Source organism: Urocitellus parryii, chromosome 8 (assembly GCF_045843805.1).
Source record: "Urocitellus parryii isolate mUroPar1 chromosome 8, mUroPar1.hap1, whole genome shotgun sequence".
NCBI classification, from domain to species: Eukaryota; Metazoa; Chordata; class Mammalia; order Rodentia; family Sciuridae; genus Urocitellus; species Urocitellus parryii.
In genome coordinates, this window is record NC_135538.1 from 53,543,218 (window position 1) to 53,555,235 (window position 12,018).

Below are 12,018 nucleotides of genomic sequence, written 5' to 3' on the forward strand. Positions count from 1 at the left end.
TCCTGAGCAGCCATTAAAAAAAAAAAAAAGGTGTTATCTAATAAGCCAAGAGTGGAGATAACATGAATTCATTAAAATAAAACAACTCAAAAGAAGATAGGAAAAGAGTAAAAAGGACACAAAGAACAGATGGGACAAATGGAAAAGCAATATCAAGATGGTAGACTTAAACCCAAGTCTATCACAATTACATACTATGAAATGGCATTTAAAAATAAAACCAAAATCTCTGAATGAAAGGCAGAGATTGTCAGATTGCATTAAATAACAGCAATAAAAACAAAAAGACCCAATGATTTGCTGTCTGCATGGAACCCACTTTAAATATAAAGACACAGCCGGGTTAGAAGTACAAGGAGGGAAAAGGATCAATAAAAACTGGTGTAGCTATATTAATTACAACTATATTATCAGATTTCAGTGAAGATTATTGCCAGGAATAAAGAGACATTCTATAACAAAAAGTCAATAAATTAAGAGGCTAAATCAACCTAAAAAGTTTACCTAATAATATTTTTAAAATACGTGAAGCAGTATACAGTCATTATATATCAACTAAAAATTTTTAAAAAAATGAAATACATGAAGCAAAAACAGAATTGAAGACAAGCAGATAAACCCAAAGTACAGCTGCAGAACCCAATACTCCCTTTACAGTACCCGATGGAACATGCAATCAGAAAAAGAATCTGACCAACTTGACATAACTGACATTTATAGACCACACCACCCAAAACAGCAGTAAATGCATTTTTTCAGGTACACACAAAACATTCAACAAGACAGGCCATATTCTAGGCCACAAAACAAATCTCAAATCTATTTTAAAATGCTGAAATAACACAAAAATTGGTTCTCTAACCACAAAAGAATCCAATTGGAAAACAATAATAAAAAGATAGCTGAAAAAATCCTCCAAATACTTGAAAATTAAATAATTCACTCCTAAACAAACCATAGATTAAAGAAAAAAAATCACACATAAATTAGAAACCATTCTGAAATGAATATGAAAACAAACTTTGCTAAACATGCTTAAGCAGTTATAGCAAGAAATTTATGGCTTTTAATATTTATATTAGGAAAGAAGAAAGGTGTAAAATAAATTATCAAAGCTTCTACTTTAAGATACAAAAAAATGAAAAGCAAACTAAACTCACAACATACAGAATAATAAAGAGCAGAAATCAATGGAATTAAGAAACATAAAAGCAGCAGAGGAAAAAAAAATCAATTAAAATTAAATGTTGATTCTTTAAAAGATCAGTAAAATTGTAAGGTACAAGCCAGATTAATGAGGGGGTGAGGGTAAGAATTAAAACAAACAATCCACATAAGAAATGAAAATTAAATCACTACAGATGTATGTTTCAAAAGTATAATATAGAAATAATATAAATAACTTTATGCCAAAAATTTGACAATTTAGATGATATGGACAGACTGCTTAAAAGACATGATCGAAATTCACTTCAGAAGAAACAGATAAGTCAATGGCACAGTAGCTATTAATAAGTTGAATTAGCAGTTAAAGATCTTCTTGTAAAGAAGACTCCAAACTCTGATGTCCTCACTGTTATTGAATTCTATCAAACATTTAAGAAAGCAAGAATACCAATTCTACCAAAAAAGCAGAACTAAAATATTTTCCAACTCATTTTATGGGATTACCAAAACCAGACAAAGGTATATTTCATCATACTAAAAGAATAAAAAAGAAAGGTCATATGACATCTCATCATAGGTGGGAAGAACATCTTGCAAAATTCAGTATCTAATCATGATTAAATTCCACTCCACACATAGGAACAGAGGAAACTTCTTCAACCTGACAAAGGACATATATGAAAAACTTATACCTAACATTATACTTAATAATGGAAAATGGAATGCTTCCTACTCCCTTTAGACTGGGAACATGGCAAGGATCTCTGCCTGTACCACTGCTATTTGATACTACTAGAGGACCCAGTCAGTGAAATAAGACAAGAAAAAGAAATGTAAGATATATATATACACATATATTATATGAAAGGAAGATGGAAAATACTCCTTATTCAGACATAAACATCTAAAAAATCTACAAAAAAGGTATGAAAACTAATAAATTTTTAAAAATGATATGAAATAAAGTCTGTATACAAAACCCAATTAATTATATTTCTATATACTGAAAGTGAACAATTGGAAATATACTATTTTTAAAAAACCAATTTTGACAGCATTAAAATATGAAGTTCTCAGGGATAAATTTTTATAAAAGTGTGTCAGAATTATAAGACATAAAACATTGTTGAGATAAATTAAAGACAATCAAGGTAGAATAGTCTAAGTAATTAAAAAAATGGAAAACTTATATTACATGATCTCAAGATTTACTATAAATTGACAATACTAAAGATGCTATAGTATTTGCATTAAAAGACATGCAGATCAAAAGACAGAACAAAGGACCCAGGAATAGATGAAAGCATCGAAGATATTCTGTAGATAAATGAAGTCTCATACAAAATACTAAAACTAGGGCTGGAGCTGGAGCTCAGTGGTAGAGCACTTGCCTCACATGTCTGAGGCACTGGGTTCAATCTTCAGCACCACATAAAAATAAACAAATATACTGTGTCTATCTACAACTAAAAAATATTTTTTAAATACTAAAATTAGTTCCAAATGGCTCAGAGACTTAGATTTGAAAGCTAAAACTATGTGATTTTAACAAATATACTGAAAAAAAAGTTACTGTGATCACAGATTAAACAAAAAATTCTCAAACACAGCAGAAAAAGCAGAAACTGGACTTGAACCAAAATTTAAAATAAAATTTAAAAAAAGCACTAACAAATAAGCAACTGTTTCACAGGAAACTATATTTGTAAAACTTACTTCTAATTTTAAAAAAAACTTGTATTCAGAATACACTAGAAACACCTAAAAGCTTAATAGTATGAACATAAATAACCCAATTTTTTTAAAAAAGAAAAGATTTCAACAGATCTTACCAAAGATGACATAAAAATTACAAATAAGCACATGAAAAGCATTAACAATATTAGTCATTAAGCAAATGCACATTGAAAGTATCTTCAGGTATCTACCACTGCACACTCATGACATTCTACAATAGATAACAGTAAAGAGTAGCAATCCCAAGCATTGGAGAGATGTGGAACAACTTTCGACTCTCGACAGTGCTGGTGGAAATGCAAAACAGTACACCCACCCTGGAAAAGTCTGGCCATTTCTCATAAAGTTAAACATACTGTACCTATGGTCCAGCAATCCTACTCCTAGGTATCTGTCCCCAAAAAATGAACAAATATATCCCCAAAAAGATTTGATGTGAATATTCATGGAAGCTTTATTCACAGTAGTAAAAAACTAGAAATAACCCAAAAGTCCACCTACGGATGAATGGATAAAATACTGTGGTAGATCTATATAATAGAATATTCATAAAATAGTATTCTTAGCCATTAAAAAAAATGAGTCACCAACAAAAGGCATGGATGAGTCTCAAGTGCAATGGGCTAAGTGAAAGATACTACCACAGGCAGCTACACAGACTAGGAATCCATTTATGGGACATTCAAGCAAGAGGGAAAAAGCACAACAGCAGTTACCAGGGGGTAGGCGGAGGGAGAGGGGATTGACAGAAAAAAATCAGAAGAGATGAAAATGTCTGAAGTGTTTTTGGGTTTGCTGCTGTTGTTTTATAGTGGTGGGGAGTGAATAGGGCCCCATGTATGCCAGGTCAGCACTCCACCGCTGCCCAACTCCCTCAGCTGTTTAAAATGTTTTACATCCAACCATACACATTTATCAAAATTCAAATTTTATACTTAAAGTAGTAAATTTTGTTTTCAAATTATAACTCAATAAATTTGATTAAATTTTTCTACAGGTAAATTTCTAAATAAATCACCATACCATAGTTTAAAAAGAGAGAAAGGTAGTTTCCTATAAAATTATCCAAATGCCTCAAAAGCAGAGAGTATTATCTCTGAGTCATAAGATGTGTGTGTTGGGGGGAGGGGAACAAAAACAATAAGTACTAGAAAATGTGAGGGGGCTACTTCAGTACTGTTTTAAACTCCACTTACAGCTTCAGATTTCACCCAATTTATACGTACTTACAAAGGCCCCAGATTGTGAATGTGTGTGCTCTCTTGTTAAACAAAACACACAAATCCAAGAGCTCCACTCTTTTCTTCTCTTTTGACTCAGAGCTCAAAGGTGAAGAGGCTCAGCCCATTCCACTGAGAGTCTCCTCCCAGGACTCTCATTTGTACTTAAGAACACTTTTGATTCTATTGAGTTTCTTATGGGGCAAATTTCTTCATTGTCAGTTTACTGTGAATTCCAGGACAGGCGTCCACAGTTAGAACTAAGCCATTTATAGGATACTTAAATCCATTCCTTTTAAATTATTAAAACAAAAATTATCATATTAAAGAAGAAAACTGAGCCAGGCTTGGTGGCTCATGCCTGTAATCCCTTACAGCTCAGGAGGCGTACGCAGGAGAATCACAGCAGCCTCAGCAACTTAGTGAGGCTGTGAGCAACCTAGTGAGACCCTGTCTCAAAACAAAAATAAATAAATAAATAAATAATAAATAAAAAAAATAAATAAATAAGGATGTGGCTCAGTGGTTAATCGCTCTTGAGTTCAATCCCTGGTATCAAAAGAAAAAAAAAGGCTCTCTTACAGGGAAACAGTTAAATTACAAATCCATCTAATCCTTGTCTTATTAAAGCAATAATATGAAATAGTCATTATTAAACCTATATATGGGAAGTACATAAAACAAAAACCAGGGCTGGGGTGGTAGCCCAGTTTTAGAGCACTTGCCTTGCATGTTTGAGGCACTGGGTTCAATCTTCAGCACCACATAAAAATAAATAAAAAATAAAGGTATCGTTTCCATCTACAACTAAAAATATTTTTTTAAAAGCAAAAACCAGAAAATCTCTTATTCAACTAAGTACATAATACATGTGCATACAAACTAACCTTCAATGAACTCATAAATTAAGAGGACAGGTTTTTTTCCAACTTCATATGCATGTGTGTCTTTTAATCCAACATGCATGACTCTTGAATTTCATGGAAGGACTCCAGCCTAGGCAAGGAGTCCTGCTGTGAACAGTAAAGTCCTTCAGTCAAGTCAGCAGGACATCCCCAAGTGTTAAACTAAGCTACAACTGAAGGACCTGAATTGGTAAGTCCCACTAATGGGGTGTGACCTGAGGAGACAGGTGAGAACACACTGCTTCCCAGTTTAAGAGGGGTCACTCTGTTGGCCCATGTGGCTGACCCAGTGACACAAATAACAGCCTGAAGGTGATCACAGCCCCACACAGAGAGGACTGCAGTGAGACAGGTTCACTAGGATCTGATGCTAAGCCCCCCACCCACTTCCTTCTTAACAATACTACCTGCCATCTCTATGCTGTAGTTCTACACAGTCTTGAAATGCATTAGACAGGGCAGTTAGTATTTTGGCTAATTTAAAGCTGAAGAGATCAAGACCAGAGCTTTATACCTTGGCCCAAGGTGACTCAGCTATGAAGCAGCTAAGGACCCAGGCCCATTGCCACCCACTGGGTAAGAACGGTGCCTCTCTGTCCATGGCAGATGCTACCCCAGGAGGACCACAACCATTCCTACCCTCTGTCTGCTCCTAGGAACAAATGCTGAGATCTGTCCAGTATCTAAACACTTGCCAAAATAAAACACTTTTGGAAGTGATGTGAGGATTCACCATTTGCTTGGGGTGAGGGGTAAGGTTAAAAACAGCAAGGCTTAGAGATAATCCATTTATTTACTCAGCTTACCAGTTATAAAGCATAGCTCTACAGAATGTGAATTACAATAGGCTGATCTTAAAGACATTTAAGAACTAATCTCCAATAACCTCTTGTGCATCACGTACTCTGGTAACTGTCCATTTGGATTAAGGTGAAAACAACCAAAGATATTCTTAGCTTGAGGTCCTGCTAGGAAACCCTGCAGTTGGGAAGCACCCTGGCAACCTCAGCATTAACAAAAGGTAGTACTTGAGATTGCTGAGTACTAACTACTTGAACAACCGTCCTGAGGTTGAAACAAAGCTGGCCAGGGTACATAGGCCAGTTTTCTGACTCTGGGTGGGGTAGGGGTAGAGAAAAACAGAAAGTTAAGCTTTTTTCTCTGTCAAAATATCCTCTTTCTCTTCAAATTTTTTTTGAAGACTTTACTATTAGAAATGTTAAACCTTATGAAAGTACCAAAGCCAAAAGAAGAACCATTAAATTGTTTTCCACTTATAAACATGCTAATGTGGTTTTTAAATAAGCCCAAAGGCAGCTAAAAGGGATCCTAAACAGTACACTCTGTTCAGAAACCATAGAGTTGGCTAGCTGGTAGGCTATCTGGTTTCCCGATTTCTCTCAAGAGTATTTTTGCTTCTGGATTTTTGTTTTGATAGAGAAACTTCAGTGGCAACAGAAAAGGGTGGGAGGTTTTTGTTTGTTTGTTTGTTTTGTTTATTTGTTTGTTTTGAACATTCTTCTCTTTTGTTTGGATTGAGACTATAATCTAATCCGTGTTCCATTTCCCTCTGGGAACAGAAAGATAGTTTCCAGTTAGAAATTAGCCTCTTTGGCAAAATTACTTGTTAGACTAGAAAACAGGTCTGTGATAGCCAGTTCTCAGTCACTTAACTTATTCAAGCATCAGTTTTCCAAGGAGCTAAACAAGAGATCTCACTCCACCCAAGTATTCCAAAGATGACCGAGCAGAAAACGATGTTTCCGTGTTGTTACATTTATTTGAAACAGAGAAACCCGAGATGATCTTAAGGCCAACTGGAAATACGCATGAGATTCTAATCATTTCTGATGAATAAAATGAAGGTCTGGGACTAGTGAAGGACTGGGGCTAGAACTCTCAACTCTGACATCCTACAATCCCCAAATCCTTGGGAAAAGGCAGCAAAAGGACAGGCAGGATTGAAGGTTCAACTTCCATTATTAACTCTTTGAATGCCACTGTCCTGACCTGAGGTACTGGTAATGATGGAGATCAGTTCATCCAGGTCAATCTACTCTTAAAGAACGTGCATTTCTAGTAGATGTGGTCTCCTTTAGGCAGGCTGGGGATGGTATTGGTTGTCTTTTGTTCACTAATGGATTTCCCATGCCTAGAACAATGCTTGGCACTTGGTAAGCATCAGTAAATATTTAGAGCATGAATAAATTTCTTTCTTAGCATCTGAGATAAAGCATTCTGCTATTTAACCTATAAGCCCCTAAAGGAAAGGCATACTTATATCCCATTATGTATCAGATGGCAGAAAAACCAGAAGGTACAGGGACTCCCTTGCTCTCAAGAGAATGAGCAGAATCTATCCAGGTAGTTGAACAGAGTGAGACATACAGGGTTAGAAACATGTTACAGTCCTCTTTTGAAGACATGTAACTTCTCCATGATCAGAGAGGATATCTACAAAGCAAGTTCCTGAAGAAGGCAGTGTTGGAAGTAGTCTACAGTATTTCAATTTGGCATAAAAATTCTTTCATGTCCTTAATGTGCCCTTCTGGGTACCAAAGACAAAACGTACAAGTTAATAATTTAAAAGTCAGTGAATTCTAAATTCCCTGAGTCTGAGAACCAACGATAACACCTTGCTCCTAAATATTCTAATATCTCAAGGGTTTGGTTCTGTAAAAAAAATAACCCAGATGTCTGCTGGCTGAACAAGCATTGTCTTCTTCAACTTCTTCAACACCTATCTTTAGGGGACCCCCATCTACTACAGCAAGCAACAGAAATGAGAATCACACACATCAGTGGTTAGCTCACATTAGGTTTTAAAACAGACATGCAAATTAGCATGCACTAAAGGTGATCAAAAGGCAGACAGATCACTAAGCTCTTAATAAAAGTAGGACAGACTGGTAAAAGGTCTAGGAAAAGCTTGTTGGCTTCCTGAACATTCCTGTTCACAGAGCAACTTCCTGGGAAGGAAAAGAAAGTTTTCCATGGGATTTCCTGTAGATAATAAGCCTTAATCTCAGCGTGGCAGAATGAATAGATGTATCAAGTTCAAGAAGACCTTTTTCCTTTTCTCCTTTTGATTTTTGTTCTACAAGTGGCATTGCCACTGTATGTCAAGCACCCAAGACTTTAGGGTGAGGGGCAGGAATATCACAATTGCAGGGGCCTTATTACTATGCAGAAAACACTGCCCTCCCAGGCAGCCCTGCCAATGAACTGTCCTTGGGAAGAGGAGCCAGGGTACAGTGCGTAGTGCTGAACAAAAGGGGTGAGTATTATGGAGTTAATTTCAAAAAAAGAATTCCCCATCTTCAGAGTTGCTGGATTTCGAGGCAGGAGCAGTAATTACTGACAACCAAGGAAGAGACTCTGGTGAGTCTCCATCAGACCACAAAGAACGCCAGGCTTAAACCCTGGTTGCCAAATTAATTCTTCTCTCACTCCCACCTCTTTTAAATTTATAATTGTTCTGTTTTGCACCAAACTTTCTTTGTGGCACAAACTATCTTATTTTACTTTTAATTCTTATACTGAACTTCCCCCCAATATTTCACCAATGACAAGAATTACCAAGCATCACATATTCATATTATAAAACTATCCCCAACTTGGGTCTTTACAGTGATTTAAAAGCACCACCTCTTATAACATAATTGGGTCTTTGACTTCTCCCTTCAACCTATTTTTCTCCTAATTTGCAGTCCCACATGCTAATCTGCCTCATGCTAGAGTTCCCACTCACTCCTTTTGGGACTGTTCAGCCACCCTGACCTGGTCATGTACTTTTATCTAAGCAGGTAATCAAAACAGGGCATATCCTAATGTTTCCTGTGCTGAAACAAAGCAAAAACAAACAACTCTTCTCCTCTATGATAATTCCAAAATCAGCCCTGAACCATTTATGAAGTAGAAAAAAAAAAATGTGACTTCTAATCCCACTTTGTTTGCTACAGTAACATCTCAGGCAAGCTTTTCATTAACCTAAGCCCTGACTTAGAAATGGGTGACTTTCAAAGTATGGATTGGAAATACTATATGTAAAAAAAAAAAAAAAAAAGAAAAAAGAAAAAAAAAAAGAAAGAAAGAAAAGAAAAAGAAAAAGAAAAAAATAGAGTATGACTACAAACTTCACTTGCCTCAATTAAAAAGTTTATTTTGGCAAAAGCCAAAATTTAAGCTTAAAAATAAAAGTTGGAAAGCCAAGAGGCCATGCCTTGTAAAGGAATAGGAGGGGGAAAAAAGTCTGCAAAACAGAAGCATTTGACCTTAAACCCCCTTTCCTCTCTTCTTATTGGGCATTATGACCCACATGTGAGCCAAGTCTCAAAAATGAGGTAGGAAGGCTTAAAATCACCACAATCACCACATACTTATGACATTCAGATGTGGCAATGAGAGCATCTTTTCAGGGATGAACCAGAGTTTTTGTTTTTTTTTTTTTGTTTGTTTGTTTGTTTGTTTTTAAAAAAGAGGCAGGTCATCAAATCAAATAAACAGAAAAGGGAAAAAGCAACAACATAAAAACCAAACTTGGAAGACTTGAGGGGGCCTAAAACATCCAGACTAGCCATTTTCTTTGGCTAAATTCAACTTCAGTTCTAGCAGTTTCTAAAACTATAAGATCTATTTGTTTTCCAAACACAATAATGAACAATGAAATCAGCTGTGATTATTCCTTGTTCACAAATAGGTCAATGTCAAATGTAATTACAGCTGTCCCTCGGTATCTAGGGGAATTTGTTCTAGGATCTCCAACTCCCTGGCAGATACCAAAAAAAGCTGCAGAAGCTCAAATCTTGTCTATGAGATAGGGTACTACAGGCACATAACCTGCATACACCCTCCCCAAAACCAGGAGTCATCAGGAGATTACTTACAATGTTTAATACAATGTAAATGCTATGCAAATAGTTACACTGTATTGTTTAGGGAATAATGACAAGGGAAAAACTCTGTACCTGTTCACTACATGAATTCAGAGAGTCAGATGTATTACACACTAATAAGTCATAAGAAGCTTCTACATTTTAATATACTCACTCATTTCAGGCAAAAGTATATCACCGCTCGATTTTATCCAAAGCCAAAAAGACCACAAAACACGTCATCTGAAAGTACAATAATTCACAAAACTGTATCTGCCACTGAAGAGGGCAAAGGAACCCAATGAATTTCACCTCATTTATTTGCCAAGAAATATACTAACATTTGATACTACCTTCTAATTTTTCTTTATTACTAAAACATTCACCATAATTCTAAATTTTTATGAGCAAATCTTTCCTAAAATATCTATGTAATAAATCTTGATTGTTTAGATATTATTTTCCTTTTTCTTTTCTAGCTCCCATCTGACCTCAGTACACTAATTCTGCATGATGCTGACTGGTCTCCCAACAACCAATCAAGTCAGAATCAAACACTGCTCCTTGAGCCAAAGCAGGTGAGGGTCTGACACTGTTACTGTTCACATTTAATCATCCTCAGAACCACATTCTTTCAGAGTATTAGGCACTAGTCAAAGACCACTCTAGTCCTTGGACCCATAGTTAGTTCTATGATCACTGCAAAACCACTTCTTAAAGATTTTTTTTTAAAAGACTATAACGTACCATGCAGATAAAATTTTTGTTTCAAAAATAGAAATAAACTCTCTGCCTCAATAAAACTGACAAATTCCAGGACCTGTCAAGTGCTCTGAAGGAAAGGATGGTACATCCAGAGGAAAAGCCTGCAAGGGCCAGCCTCACAGAAATACCTACTTAAAACTTCAGTTATGGTGGCCTCCGCCCTGGTTAGTGCACTCCCTCCCTCTATCCTCTTTATACTTAATAAAGATACTTAATGCTCAGGTGACTGATGCTGTAAGAATCATGATAAATTGCAGAAAAATGGGCTGCAGTGCTGCAACAGTTCTATTGGGAACACAGGGAACCTTCTCTATGATGTATAGGTACTAATAATGCACACCCAGAAGGATGTTCAACCCCCAAAGCAGCAGCCAATGATATGTATCTGTAGAGAATGTCACATAAAAAAATGAAATAAAATACAGGGTGCTAATCAGATGCAGAGGATACAGAACAGTGTACAAGAAAAGAACCAAAAGATTGGTGAGTTTTGATGCTCAATGAAATGTGGGAAATCAGAAGTATATTCATTTGTACTTGGATCTGACCCATTAATGTTTCTCGTTGCACAGCTTTTGATTTAGCATACTTATGATGACAAGTATATACATATGACTTCATTTTATTTCATTTTCCAAACCAAGTTGTATTTAGCTCTCTAGTAATACTCTGTATAACAAAGAATTCTTGTTTAATCATATGGATTTTAATTTTATTATATTATGTAATCTGACACAAAAATGAAGTTAGAATTACTTCCCAAACCACTTTTAATCAAAGGCTTGTTTAAAAATGCAGGTTTATAGAACCCTGTAAAATAAGTTGCAGAGGATGGATCATGATAAAAATTTTTTTTGTCATCTCTGAGAAAGTGAACAGTTTTCATGGATGATGTTTTATTTGCTCATTTCATTACGATCATAAACATAATTCTTAGCTGCAAGATAGAGGTGCGTAAGTGGCTGGCTAAACAAAAGAGTATCTTATAAACTTTAAAGGCAGAAATGCCAGATTCTGCTGGTTTCCGTTATTCATTTATTTGTAATAATGGAGTCTTGATTACAGGACACTAATTTTGTCACCAAAGATGTCAGTGAGCACAATCTTTCCTGAAAATCATCCAGCTTTCTATGAGAGTGATAAACAAAAAAACAATTTTTACTGACACATGTGCTTATCATAAATATGGTCCTGAAGGTAAAGAAGGGAAGGGGGAAAAAACTCCAGATATTGAAACACAGAAAGAAAAGAACAAGTCTTACACTGGACAGAAAGTCGATTTGCTATATTCCACCAGAAAGTAATTTTCAAACTAGATTTAATTTACCTCTGAAAACACAAATACATTTC

The 12,018-nt window shown here is 35.6% G+C and overlaps 1 protein-coding gene and 1 pseudogene across 2 annotated transcripts in view; one reads left to right on the plus strand and one right to left on the minus strand.

Moving 5' to 3' along the window:
* The window catches only part of Foxo3 (forkhead box O3), a 121,220-nt gene that overhangs the window by 68,451 nt on the left and 40,751 nt on the right, over positions 1-12,018 (minus strand). The window lies entirely within an intron of this gene.
* On the plus strand, positions 11,001-11,172 carry LOC113183387 (DNA-directed RNA polymerases I, II, and III subunit RPABC4 pseudogene; annotated as a pseudogene).